The 15,534-nt window shown below is 31.8% G+C and overlaps 1 long non-coding RNA gene across 1 annotated transcript in view; it reads right to left on the bottom strand.

Moving 5' to 3' along the window:
- Positions 1-11,409, bottom strand: part of LOC149136076 (uncharacterized) — a 23,823-nt gene extending 12,414 nt beyond the window's left edge. The window contains exons 1-2 of the long non-coding RNA XR_016241329.1: positions 11,123-11,409; positions 3,526-3,549 (exon numbers count right to left, since the gene is read on the bottom strand). This is a non-coding gene — a long non-coding RNA (uncharacterized LOC149136076). The remainder of the gene's footprint in view (positions 1-3,525; positions 3,550-11,122) is intronic.
- Between the last annotated feature and the right edge of the window lie 4,125 nt (positions 11,410-15,534).

The following is a 15,534-nucleotide window of genomic DNA, read 5'->3' as shown; positions in this document are numbered from 1 at the left end:
GTCTACCAAACCCACTCACAAGGCTTTCGTTGACCCAAGGCTATAGTAGAAGACACTTGCCCAAGGTGCCATGTAGTGGGACTGAACCCAGAGACATGAAGTTGGAAAGCAAGCTTCTTACCACACAGCCACACCTGTACCTATACATATTCATTTACATATGTATACACTTTTAATATATGTATTTGTTTACATCTTTTCTATGCTATGTTTTTGGGTCTTCAATAGTTTACTGGTATCTCAAAGATGACATCAATAAAATATTAGACTAAAAGAAACCTATGACCCATAGGCTGGATCTGACCAGCAGCAATGCTTAGGCTGGACCTTTGCAATTATATAAAAAAATTATTTTTAAAAGATTTTGATTTAATAATATATCTCATACATTTACTAAGTGAAAAATCAAGTAATGTTTTGATTATCATTACTTTCAATTAGTCAAATCTGTGCACCTTAAGGAATTTTTTGTTATCTCCACCAATAAAAAAGAAGCTTATGAGTTGAGCCTAACAGAGGTAATTTTGTTTTAAATTAATATTAATATTCATCAAAATGAATTGTAGTGTTATGAACAGTATTGACAGATATTGCTGTTGAAACAGTGCAAGCTTTCTATCAAGCTTTGGTCTTCTCATGAAGTGTATACTATCATTTTGATCATTTCTACATCCAACTTTACTCTAAAGACACTTGCTTAATAAGACCGTACATATATATGCATATTGGAAAACCCACACATGATTATATATATATATATATATATATATATATATATATATATATATATATATATGTAAATATATGATTTAGAGAAAAACCCACAATTATTGAATTCATCCATGAAAATCCGCAATCACATATAGAAAAATTTGATAAGTAAATACACTGAAAAGACCTCTAATAAAAATTTAAAAAAATACAAAGTAATAAATATTAAAATAATAAAAGAATAAAATAACATTAAAATAATAATAAAATAATAAAATAATAAAAATGTAATTTTTTATTATTTTATTATTATTTTATAATTTTAATATTTATTACTTTGTACTTTTTTGATTTTTATTATAGGTTTTTTAGTGCATTTACTTATTAAATTTTTCTATATGTGATTGTGGATGTTCATGGATGAATTCAATAATTGTGGGTCTTTTCTCTAAATTATATATTTATATATTATATATTGTGAAATTTAATTTAATTTTAATTTTGATGAATTAAATAAAATTGAATTTTTCCCTGTAAATTTGAATCTTTATCCCTAATATTATTATCATTGTTATAATGTATATATGTATATATACATACACATGTCTATATATGATATATGAAGCTCTTACACACATGTATATATGTATGTATATATGTGTGTATGTATGTGTATGTATCTGTGTGTGTGTGTGATTGCATTTTTATCTCACAACTGTAGACTTAAACATTGAAACGTTTCATATTCTTTCTTTTCTTTATTAGTAACAATATTATAAGTTTACCCCTTTATACATTTATTATAGCCTACATTATGAATACACATTTTAGGAATAATTGTCCTTGCTCAATCAACAAAACAAAGTTTGTGCTTCAATCCAGGCCATGAGATCTAGTTTATGCTTAAACCAGCTTATAAAGACAAATGAGTTTGATGCCTATAATCAATGAAATTCCTCAAAAGCATTACCAAAGCCTGATTGTAGTCCAATAACTGAAGCCAGTAAAAGAATGAGAATAAATTGGGTGAATGTAAATTTATTCTATTAAAATTCTACAATGAATTACTGAGTGATATGTGAATGTTATTTTGCATAGTGACCATTATGGGTTGATCTAGACTTGCTGCTATGGATGTATTTACTCTTTTACTCTTTTACTTGTTTCAGTCATTTGACTGCGGCCATGCTGGAGCACCGCCTTTAGTCGAGCAAATCGACCCCAGGACTTATTCTTTGTATGCCTAGTACTTATTCTATTGGTCTTTCTTGCCGAACCACTAAGTTACGGGGACATAAACACACCAGCATCGGTTGTCAAGCGATGTTGGGGGGACAAACAGAGACACACATACATATATATACATATATACAACGGGCTTCTTTCAGTTTCCGTCTACCAAATCCACTCACAAGGCCTTGGTTGGCCCAAGGCTATAGTAGAAGACACTTGCCCAAGGTGCCACGCAGTGGGACTGAACCCAGAACCATGTGGTTGGTAAGCAAGCTACTTACCACACAGCCACTCCTGCGCCTATTTCAAAATAAAAAAAATATAACTAAATATGTTTTTTATGAAGACTACTAATTAATCACTAATAGTCATGACTGATGAATATATAACAGAGACAAGAGACTTGCAGAAATGTGCCATCATATGAAGCTCATATACTCATATCTACTTGTAAAAAAACTTGGATGCAAGCAAATGGCAAGCAATGAACTGATAAAGAAGAGACTAATGGATGTTTAATGTAGGTTTGACTAAGTTAAACTTGAATTATAATCATAGTTAAGGGTTGTAGATTAGCAGAATTATTAAAGCATTGGGTTAAATTCTTTGTAGTATTTATTGTGGCTTTTTAGATTATCTGTTCTATCCCCACTGTGACTACCTCTGCTTTTCATTCTTCCAACATTGATAGAATAACATACTAGTCAAGTACTGGTGTCAATGTAATTAACTTAAACCCCTCAACACAAATCTGTTGCCTTGTGCCTATGTTAGAAACAATCATTATAATTATTATCATCCTCATTATTTTCAATTTGTTTGTTTTCCATTATCTGATTGGAGTTAGTTGAGTCTAAGCAGTCAAATCCAACCTTATTATTTCAGCAGCTGGCTATAACCAACACAGCAGACTACTGGAATAGAAGACTTACTAAATATAATTTAATACTGAATGCTTTAGCTTTTAACTCAAATCCCATTACTAAGGTCAAGTGTGCTTTTCCTAGATAACATTCATTACACTGCTCTTAATAAGATAGAGTGTTAATTCAACAAGCTTTGATTCAATTAACTGTGCTCTTCTTCTACCACAGTTGGTATTGGACTTAGTTAAGATTAATTATTCATACCTTCTTAAAGATGGTATCTGCTGCAACAACAGTACTGAGAAAGCGCTTTACAATAGTTAGTTTCAGTTTGTCTATATTTTCAGTTCAAATCTTGCCAGAGAAAATTGTATTTCATTGTTCTGTGGTTGAGAAATGAAATACTAGTCATAAACTAATAATATTTTTTGCTCTACTAACTATACTAACTTTCTTAGAAATGTACTACTTTTGACCTGCTGTGTGAGAAATAATTATGTATATTAGTTAATTTATCCTAAACTTACTGGTAATTAAGTTTTAATTTATTGTGAGCTTTCCCAACGTAAGCTACAGGAGATCCTGTTTATAATGTGGTTTTCATTTCTGATTGTGTCATTTCATTTTACTCACTCCTATGAAAACAAAATAGACATTTTTCTTTTGCCCATATGAACAAAAAAAATGTAATAATGTTTCACAAATAACCACCTACCTTTACAGAAAAAATCTTCATGTCCTGTGAATGAAATTGAAGAAAGGTTACAATTAATAGTATTATTTGTAAAATGCACAGAAAAAACATTTTAATCAAAATTCACAGAAATTGCAAGTACTTCAATGCTTATTTACCTGTTCCAGAATTCTTCAAGAAATGGTTTTCACAAGAGAAAAGAAAACAAGAAAACTATTTTATGCCTTATACTTGACAAAGAAAATACAGAGTAGGTTTTTTTTTAATATTTCTGTATGTTTAATATGTTTTCAATATTTCTGTACGTTTGATATATTTTTAAAGCTGAATGTAAACATGTGAACATAAGAATAGTTGACTATTTAAAACATTATACATTTGAATTCTGGTCAACAAATAAAAAAAAATGTGTAGCTATGATCTTGTGTAAATAAATAGTTTTATTGTTTAAATTCTACATTTTTTTTTAATGTTTAACACATTTCAGCAGTTTAGAGAGTAACCTATGATTTTATTATATGAAATTTGCAAGAGTGATTGTTTCGGCAAATTCTGGTGAAAATTATTACTTAAGGTAAAACTACATATAAATTTTGGCATCGGCATGAACTAATTTCCATGTATATGATTTGTAATTTGCACACACATACGTGTATGTGTGTGTGTGTGTGTGTGTGTGTGTGTGTGTGTATAAACATTTAAGTGTGAACAAGAGGAAGGAAAGAGAATATGCAATACTAAGTATAGAATTATATATTATATTTTGCTAGCACTGAAACCTCACAAATCTATGAGCAATTATGAAAAATGGAACAAACTATTGCCAAATGTTTTGTAAATTTAATGTCTTTACATTTTCTCAGTGATAAAAGACATAAGGTTTTTAGCAGCAATTCAATCAAAATTAACTATTCTTGTAGTAAAAAACTTTTCCTTTCTCAATTAACCATTTCAGTTCAAAAACTTTTTCCAACATCAATAATACTATCTTTGTTCCTACTTGTAATTTTATTTCCCACAATAATTGTCCTCTCAACAGTAATTGCCTTTTGAAAAATTTGTTTGCTTTTCTATAGTGCTACTAATCTGCAGAAGTATGTGTTTAAATTATATGTATTGGATTAGGTAAAGAGAAATTCAATATGCACTTTTCCAGTGTATCCATTTATTGATGTATCTGGGAAAGCATTTTTGAGATATTTCACTAAATACATTTGATGTTCAAAAGAATAGTTTTATTATGATAAAAGTACTTTAACCAATCAGGTATCTCAAACAGGTGATAATAGAATTGACCACAAAATTGTGCTGAATTTCCAGGTAGGAATCAAGCATATCTGATTATTGAACAAGCAAGAAATTTATCTGATTGCTTGACCAGTCAGAAATAGTAACTAGATCACCATGAAATTTCAAATCATACTCTAAAATATTAAAATAAAGGATTACATTGGATAGTATTGTCCTAGATATATTATCTCTTAAAAATAAGATGTAATGGTATCCACTGGAATGCTTTTAACAATAGGTTTCCTCAGTCAGGAATTGATCTTGGGTTAAACAGCAAAAATATATTTTGTTTATAATACCAATGTGTTTCTTTGAAATACACAGTACTGTTAATTTCAGATTCAATATAGTCTGTTGCTGCATTGTATTACTGTTGCTGTGTAGTATTGTCTGTTGGTGCTGAATTTTTTTCAGCTAGTATTTAGTATTGTCTAGCCAGAAGAGAGATCATGATAATGACATAACTGAACATTATGTAGCAAGTTTTGTATAATATTTTAAAAAAGAATAATTAGAAATTGAAAAATAAAACACCAGACATTTATTTTATTTTATTTTATTTTATTCTTTCAATTGGCTTTTGAAGGGATCCAAGAATAACTCAAGATATTGTTTCCTCTAATATAAAATGAAGTCATTTCAAGAAAATTCTCAGCAAATGCAATTTCTATGTGTTATGTGCATTAGGGAAGAGTTTAACCTGTAGCATAACCACCCAAAAAGCTGTTTCATTTCTGATTTCAATGTGTTTTTTATATTGATTTCTTTTCTATTTAGTTTTCAAATGATCAATAATGAAGAAAAATACCTTAATGGTAATGATGCAGATGCTTGTTGTGATGCTACCGGTGGTGGTAGTGATGGTGGGTCTTTTATTTTTGTCTCCTTACTTTCTTTTTCCTGAGCTAGATTATTGATTTGGCTTTGTTTTGACAGAATTCCTCTTTTAAAACTAATTGCATTTGAACATTTCTATTCAAAAAATAATCATAAAAAAATAATAATAATAAAAATATTACTGACTATGAGAATAACATCCATGAAGTGAACTTGGAATTATGGAAATTTATTCTTAGCCATCAGAATTCGGTGTGATTGTAATGGTACAGGTTGAATACGAAAGCATTAAAAACACATTTTAAGTAATTAAATTCACTTATTTTAGGGTTGGAATTGTTACAAAAATAAATATAATCAACAAAAATGAACAACATAATTATAAATAAACAATTTATTCAAATGACGATAGAACAAAAATATGATTTAGCACAAGCTGATGATATCAGTATAATTTCTGAGCATAATCTTAGACCATACATAGCAGTTTCAGTAATAGCATTATTATCCTCTACTTTGTCCTGACTAGACAATATTACTAAGAAACAACATTTCCCTAGAATTACCTGGAGAATTTGATATTATGACAAACAATGTAGCTGAAATAACAAAAATCTCATTTCAACATTACTATGTTAATTCAAAAAGTCATATTTGGTGTTGTAATATATTTGATTGCACAGGGATGTATTAAATTTCCCTGAAAATAAAATAGCACAATGACAGATTTCCTTTTTTTAAAATTAATTGCAAACATACTTGTGTAATTAAAAAGTTTATTTCACAACTACGTAGTTTGGGGTTCAGTGCCATTGAATAGCACCTGGGGTATATGTCTTCCACTTTAGTCCTAGACTGACCGAAGCCTTGGGTGTGGATTTTGTTGACAGGAACTGCAAAAAGCTTGTTATAACCCTCATGTGTGTGTACATTTGTGTGTGTGTGTGTGTGTGTATGTGTGTGTGCATATGTGTGTATGTGCACGTGTGTGTGTGTATGCACATGTGTGTGTATATATGTGTCTTTGTTTATACTTGTGGTTCTACAAAGACTGCTAGGCATCAATTGGGGGTGGGAGTTGTTTTCATTTCCCCAGTTAACAAATTGTATTCTAGCTTTGCATCATCAAAAATATACAAAATAAGAGACCCGTTGCATGAAAAGCAATTCCTTAGTGACAGGATGGGCACCTGGCTGTGGCTGTTAATCAATACCTGTTAATCAATTTCGGGGATGATGAAATAAGTGCCAGATGAGCACTGGAGTCGATGTGAGCAACTAGCTCCCTTCTTCAAAACTTCAGGCTTTGGGCTTCATGGAACCAAAGTAGCTGAGTTCCTTTCAAGTGTTGGGCCTCACGGAGACAATGACCAAGAGCTTTGGCATTATGTTGTGCTTAAAGAAAAAACCCATCAAGCCGAGCAAAATCACAGTCATGGCAGATACTGGTGTCACACAAATGGCACATAAAAACACCCATTACACTCTTGGAGTAGTTGACATTAGGAAGGGCATCCAGCCATATAAAACCATGCCAATTCAGACTGGAATCTGGTGCAGTCGTCCAGCTAACCAGCCCCGGTCAAACTGTCCAACTCATACTAGAACGGACAATGGACGTTAAATAATGATGATGATGAGGATGATGATGTATCTATATAGTTGAAAGAATTGTTGTTATTATTATTTGTTGAAGTGGATTAGCAGAATCGTTAGATCATCAGACAAAACACAATATGCTTTTGCTTTCTATTTTTATGTTCTGATATCAAATTCTACCAAGGTCAACTTTGTGTTTCATTCCTCTAGGCTTCATAAAATAAGGAACTAGTAAAGTACTAGCATTACAACTAAATTAGAAAAAGCCTTTAACCATTTTCCCTCTGACAGGTTTTTAACTCACTATATTATAATCTATTGTTTATAACTGCATCCACCCCAAAACTGAAGCTTGAATGATTAATTTCACATTTTCTCAATTTTTCTGCATTTCATAGTGTAAACAGATTTAATTTCTTGCTTGTTATAATAAATCTTCTTATCAGAATGGAGAGAAGCTGATTATTATTATTATTATTATTATTATTATTGCTCAGTAGTTTTATTTTTATTATAACGTGCTTTCACTTCACTACTGAGCGCAGCTCTGTGTGCCTTGGGTATGTGCTGTGGTTGCTCTTATAGTTACTGTATTGAAAGTGTTTTGCATAGGATGTGTGCAGAGCCCAGTAGTGAAATTTTATGTATGTTATATATATTTGTAAATCCTGGTGTTTTTGTTATGCATTTGTCTGAATATTTTTTTATCATACCTAAGGCACCTACTATGATAGGAATTGTTTCTGTTTTTAGATTCCACATTCGAGTTACCTCTATTTCCAGGTCTTTGTATTTTGAAAGTTTTTCCATTTCTTTTAGGGAAACGTTGTCATCTGCTGGTATTGATGCATCAGTTAGAAACCATTTTTTTTCTTCATGACCTTTGACAACTATATCTGGTCTATTTGCCTTAATTTCTCTATCTGTGTGTATTGGCATATCCCAGAGTATGGTTGCTTTCTCGTTTTCTGTGACCTTTTCTGGCGTGTGTTTATACCATCTTTTTTCTGTTGTTATTCCATAGTGTTGGCATAGCTTCCAGTGTATATAGGTCCCAGCTCTGTCGTGTCTGTGAATATATTCCTTCTTAGCCAGGACTGGGTAGCCAGAGATAATATGATTTATTGTTTCTTGTCGATCTCCACATATTCTACAGTTACTTGTTATGTTTCTTTTCATTATATGTTTTTAGTAATTTCTGGTGGGGAGGCTTTGGTCTTGTGAAGCAATTAAAAATCCTTCAGTCTCTGCTTTGAGTGCTGAGCTTCTCAACCATTGCTGGGATTTTTCTCTGTCTATTTCTTTTGCATTTAGTTTAGCCCAGTATTTACCATGTAGGGGCTTTTCTTGCCATCGTTTTATCATGGGCCGTTGCTGTTCTAGTTTTAGTTTGGATTTCATTTGTTTTATAGCTTTTGTTGCTTCTTCTTGTTGCTTCTTCTTCTTCTTCTTCTTCTTCTTCTTCTTCTTCTTCTTCTTCTTCTTCTTCTTCTTCTTCTTCTTATTCTTATTCTTCTTCTTCTTCTTCTTCTTCGTATTTGTTAGGTAGTATAACTTCTTGTTTGTATTTGTCAGCTTCCATAAATACTGAAAACAGTTTTTTTGTTTTGCTTGTGTTTTGTGGCTATTTGTATTAGTTTTCCTTGCTTCTGGAGTAGGTATTTTTGCAGTCCTATGGTGGTTATTTTATAATTGTTTTCCAGCTGTATAAGACCCCTGCCACTATTATAATAATTATTATTATTATTCAGTAGTTTTATTTTTATAGCATGCTTTCACTTCACTACTGAGCGCAGCTCTGTGTGCCTTGAGTATATGCTGTGGTTTGTTGTGATGCTCTTATGGTTTATTATTATTATTATTATTATTATTATTATTGATATTAGTCAACTTTGAGGTTGATTAGCCCAGGTTACTGGGCTAATCAGTTATGAAAGGTGGTGTAGAGTAAATTGATTATATTTAGCTGCTATTTCTAGTAAGTTGCATGAGCACTCAAAAACTCCCTCATTGACTAAAAAAAAAAAACAGTAGATCGATGGTATTGGTAGATTGCCAAACTAAATAATTTGTTTCATTTAGTTTATTTAGTATAGCTCACACCTTACTCTTATTGACTTTCCTATTTAGGTGTCCAGAGTCAATAAAAAGATAAACCAGTCAATTACTGGCTTTGTACTTTGTACTAAGTATAAAAATTATTTTATAAAAGAGAAATATTCATATTTTCACATGGCCATCTCAGATAAAGGAATCTTACATGTTGTTGTTGGTGTTGGTTCTTAACCCCAATTCACCCCTGATTGTGCAAAAGTTTTCTAGGCATCATCTGCTTAAATTTTTCATGCACACATCTGATGTAGTTATGCTACTTTTTGAAACACCAGGACATGATTTGGAGGAGATTTGATTGCTATTTCTAACAATATTATAATGCTAGTCTCCCAATGCAATCGCTTTCAGATTGTAATTTTAAACAACAAATTTTTTTGCGAAAATGTCAATGATTAAGAAATTCTATTCTGTGGGAGTAAGAATTGAACAAAGTGTTTTGAATGGTGTGTAGAATAAACAGATGCAATTGTGTGAGGAGGACAAATAGATATATTTAGTAGGTATATGTGATGTAGTACACTAATTACTACTATACAGAAGTAGGGGTAGGGACTGTTGCACAAGTAGTAGAAGAAAAGAAAAGGGGTTGTGTCTTGTTGGTAAGTGAAAGTTTGCTTAATTATCAAACGACAAAGATTTTTTCTAATGTCTAAATCTCATATTTGGCACTTAAGTGTTAGAAAATGCTCAGAATAGAAGTATTTTCTAATTCTGAAAATGAAAATCAACATTAGAATTAGGGTTATAGCAGGGTTGTAACTGTCTTCACTTAGAAATTTTACCTGATATTATAAAAGCAATGGGACTGGGTCTGGAAGCTTATTGTTAAGATGCAAATTTCTTGAACACTCAGCCATGATTACATTCATATGTGTGTGCACGTGTGTGGTGTGTTGTGTGTGGTGTGTTGTGTGTGTGTGTGTGTGTGTGTGTGTGTGTGTGTGTGTGTGTGTGTGTGTGTGTGTGTGTGTGTTTAATAATATTCACATTCTTGACACAGAACCAATTTGTTTAAATCCTTAAGATCGCAATCACATGAAACAGCCTTCCATAACACATACTCCAGCTTTTCCAGTTGTGTTTACATAAGCTATAACCCACAATGTAGGAACTGTTGCGTGCTCAGCAATAGTCAGTCTATTTTACCATTTGTTCCTCTCCATGATAAACTCATATCACATCTGATTTCTGATTGGATCATCATTGAATGATAATAGATCACAACTTTCAAGAGTGCAGATTTTTACCTCATAACACATGTTAAAAGTAATGAATCTGGTCTATTAGTCTTGATCACTCTGTCTCTATGATGTATGGTTGCTTTGTAATTAACTGAGGCCTTTTCTGGGATACATCTATGCCATCTTTTTTCTGCTGCCGTTCCATATTTTTGGCATAGCGTGCAGTGTATATGCTTTGAAAATACTAAATGTACAACTAGTCACTCTTTTAAATCACGACAATAAAGCTACAAAGTTTAATTGCATTGGAGAAGTTTAGTGTAAGATACATATTTTCCATGTTAAATACTGACTCATGATAACTCACGTTCTACTACTGGAGAGAGAAAAGCTAAAGAAATGACCTATGATTATTTTGCTGCACAATATTTGACCGAAAGAACACAGCCCCCCCCCCCCCCCCCAAACACACGCACACACACACACACACACACACACATAAACAAAAATACGAAAATAACTTAAGTTTACCCTGAAGACAGATACATAAACAGATACTATGCTCCCAAAACTTGGCAACATTACTTTTCACTTACCACCAAAGTTATGATTTTACCAATAAACTGTCATTATCTCACATGAAAGATATCATATTCTGTCATAATTACGTATAACATTTATAGTTTTCTGGAATATTAAACAGCATTAGACTCCTGCCAGGTGTAAGATTATATTTAGAAAAAATATATGTGTATTTTTTTTTTCCTTTTCTTTCCCCTCCACACCACCAACAAAACAACTTTCAGAGGACATTTGCATTGACAATTTCTTATAATAACTCTCTGTCATATGTTGGCAAGCAATTATTTACATTTAGACAAAATCTATGTTGGGAGAAAAAAAAAAAAATGATTTTATTGGCAAATAAAAGACACCATCAACATCGTCATCATCATCATCATCATCATCATCATCATCATTGGTATTCTCTACCTCTTTGTCGTCATAATCGTTATCATCACCATCATCATTATTATTATTAAAAGTTTTTACTTAAACCTATTGTGACAGCATGCAAGTAATCAATGCATATCACGCAAAGCCAGAGCGCTGCTTTGAAAAATTTGTTTTGAAAATAGCAAACAAAGATTCTAAATAACAGAAGTCACCAATAGAATTTTCTTTCTTTTTCGAAAATGGTTCATAGCTGCTACTCCTCTTCTTCTTTTTCTTCTTCTTCTTCTTCTTCTTCTTCTTCTTCTTCTTCTTCTTCTTCTTCTTCTTCTTCTTCTTCTTCTTCTTCTTCTTCTTCTTCTTCTTCTTCTTCTCTCTCTCCCCCTCTCTCTCTTTCTCTATATGCATATATATACATACATATAGTTACACACATACACACACACACACAAACACACTCACACACATATGTGTACACACATTCATACATAGAAATGTATGAATGTATGTATGTATGTATGTATGTATGTATGTATGTATGTATACATCTCTCTCTCCCTCTCTGTCTCCCTATATATATATATATATATATATGTATGTAAATACACACACACACACATGTATATATATATATATATATATGTATATATGTGAGTGTGTACACTCATTCATACATACAAATATATATATATATATATATATATAATCACACACACACACACCCACACATACATGAATTACATGCATATTTGCTCTCCTACATATGTGGATAGAGATAGAAAGGAAGAGGAGGGAGAGATTGAAAAAAACAAAAACATATCACTATTCAATTAAATGAATCTTTATACATGTTGAGCAAAACAGACTGCTGTATTGACAAACAGCTTGACAACTAAATATACATATTGGTGGGTTTGGGTTGGGAGGAAGCAAAGTGACAGAAAGAAAGAGAGGGATGTGAGACAGAACACAAACTTTGACATTTATACAGAACATTAATGCATTTTATCTAAATGAATTTAGACATAAATACAAAACTTAGATGCTGATTTCCTGGTTGCTTTTATATAATATACACTTACATATGTACATGCCCAAACAAACCATTAAGATAATAACTGCATATATCATATCTATCTTTTGCTATTTACTTGTCTCAGTCATTTCAGTGTGGCCATGTTGGGGCACCACCTTGAAAGGTTCATAGTCAAAAGAATCAACACCAGTATTTATATTTTTGAAATCTGACACTTATTGTATAAGTTTCCTTTGCCAGACCACTAAGTTAGGAGAACATAAACAAACCAACACCAGTTGTCAAGCAATGGTTAGGGACAAATACAAACGCAAAGACGTGCATAGATATATACATACATTCATATATATATTTATATATATATATATATATATATATATATATATATATATATATATATATATATAATCATAAATATACAGGGATTAGCTTGAGTTGCTTCTCCAGCATACTGAAAATTTAGAAATAGCAGTCAAAGAACTACTGATTCCAAACTACAAATATATATATATATATATATATATATAGATATATATATATAAGGTTAAGGAGGGTATTGGATTTAACCAAACCCTAAGATACAGTTAATACCGAGTAAGTGCTGTATACCGGCTAGTTATGCCACAATCGTTGTATAAACAGGATTGGGGATTATAAGTCGTGTATTAGCGTGTGTATGTATAAATAGAGAAAAGGATAAAGAGAACAATGGTGAAGTTAGAAATATATTTTATGGATAGAGTCTTACAGCTGTTTCAGGGATTTTCCCTGAAACTGCTGTAAGACTCTGTCCATAAAATATATTTCTAACTTTGCCATTGTTCTCTTTATCCTTTTCTCTATTTATACATATATATATATATATATATATATATATATATATATATATATATATATATATATATATATATACATATGCACACACACACACATGCATACATAGATGTATGCATATATGTATATACATGATAGGTTCTTTAATTTTCTGCTTACCAAATCCATTCACAAGGCTTTTGTCTGCCCAGGTCTGTAATAGAAAATACTTTCACAAGGTGCAACACACTGGGATTGAACTGAGAACCATGGGGTTGGGAAGCAAACTTATTATCAAACATCCATGTGGCACCTGTCTGTGAAGTATATTTTATATTAAAATAATGTATTTCATAGTTACCTTGTCATACATATTTCTTAAATTTCATACAAGATTTTGTCATGATTTCAACTGATGATATACTGAAGTTCTGAGTCTAAATCTGTGAGCATTTGCATAAATATGTCTGCTTGTCTACATGTATCTGAAAATCTTTATATGCATATATATTTGTCCATATGCTTTTGAAACTTTGCATATGTGTCTTTGCAATGTGCACGAGTTTAAGAAGATATGCCAATTAATTAAGAGATTAATAGATTTTGTGCTCTTGTCCCACAATAAGTACTCCATGAAACATTATAGATTGCATCTACAAGACGTTTATCTTGTGGATTCTTGCAGATTCAGCATCTAACGTACTCTACGATCTCTGGCTCACTTACAGATACGCTGACTTCTCTCTCTGCCAATTCTATCCTTATTACAACAGCCTCCACTCACTTGAAAATAAGCTAGTTGTTAAAACCATCACCACGACCACTACCACCGCCACTAACCAACAAACCTAAATCTTCTTCTCTTTGTTGTACTTACTGCTTGTTATAGCCTCTTTTGGCTTTTAGCCATCCAATATACCCTCTCCTGCCATCTAAGAACATTGACCAGCTGGAACTTTTTATTGTTGATGTTAATCAAATGGCATTCAAACTGAAGCCAGCAGTATCAATTACACCACTCTTGGAAATGGAATTCATTTCTTCTTACTTCAGATTACTCTGTAGGACATAAATTTTTATATGAAGAAATTATATGCAACAACCTGTCCCTGCCCCTATCACTGATGGTTCTACTGAGTGTGATTAAGTGTTGTAGTTAGGGAATAGTTGTTATGACTGTTGGTTTTATGCCTCAAGTTATCCCTGATTGAACAGACCTATAGCCAGAGGCAATGCAGTAATGACACTCTCTCACTTTTTTGTACATGTGATGTGTGTATATTTTTTAATGACAGCAGAGTATGATTTGATGGAAATTTGGTTGTTAATTTCAGTCAGCTGAACAGCCAAGTAAAAGCTCCTAGGTTGGCAGATGAGGTTGGATATAGTATATAGTATAACATATAGTGTGTATAGCCTTTTTAAGAGGTGGGGAGTGTTTAGTGATAAAATAGTTGAAATATATTTATTTACTCTGCGGAATGCTTTCTTATAAGTGCTTCAGAAATTAAACATGACCAGTGATCCTATGTACCTTTGGGATGCATGAAAACTGTAAATGGTAAATGAATATTTTTGTATAATGCTTGTGGCTTGGTATACAGTCATATCAATTTATAGAAGCAGTTATATGGCACTTTTGTTTCCATAGTAACTCACAGATGTGACAATAAACTTCATATTTTTAATCCAGCTCCTTTTCACCAACAAAAATAATATCAGCAGGCTATTTTTTTCCCTAGGACTCACTCAAGTGTATGTAATGGTTTCCATTTTTCTCATCATTAAACTGATGTAAAAAAAAAACTAGGTGATAAATAAAAGAAATCGATATGGTGGGTGCCAATCGAGGAAAAGGGAGAGATAAGGCTATGTGAATGAATTTTTATTACAATGCAGCACAAATTTAAAATGAAAACAGATCCCTCTAAAGTGAAATGGTTGTATCATGTATGTGATCATACTCCTGGTTACCAAGACCTGTGAAAATGCAGTAAATTTGCAACATTAAACAAAAAAGGAAAGAAAAAGTTAGAGAAAAAATCTTAAAACAAGCAAAAGTGTGTCTATAAATTTTTGTTTTCCTATCACTTAAATTCATTCACATAGAATAATTCCCTTCACTTTTCAGTTCTCAGATTTGCTGTTTTATCGTGTTTTGCAAGCAGTTTATGAAAATATATATTTACTGGATTAACTTTACTT

Source organism: Octopus bimaculoides, chromosome 4 (genome assembly GCF_046866305.1).
Source record: "Octopus bimaculoides isolate indiv1 chromosome 4, ASM4686630v1, whole genome shotgun sequence".
In the NCBI taxonomy this organism is placed as follows: Eukaryota; Metazoa; Mollusca; class Cephalopoda; order Octopoda; family Octopodidae; genus Octopus; species Octopus bimaculoides.
The sequence above is the reverse complement of the archived record's forward strand: the minus strand, read 5'-3'. Positions and strand labels throughout refer to the sequence as shown.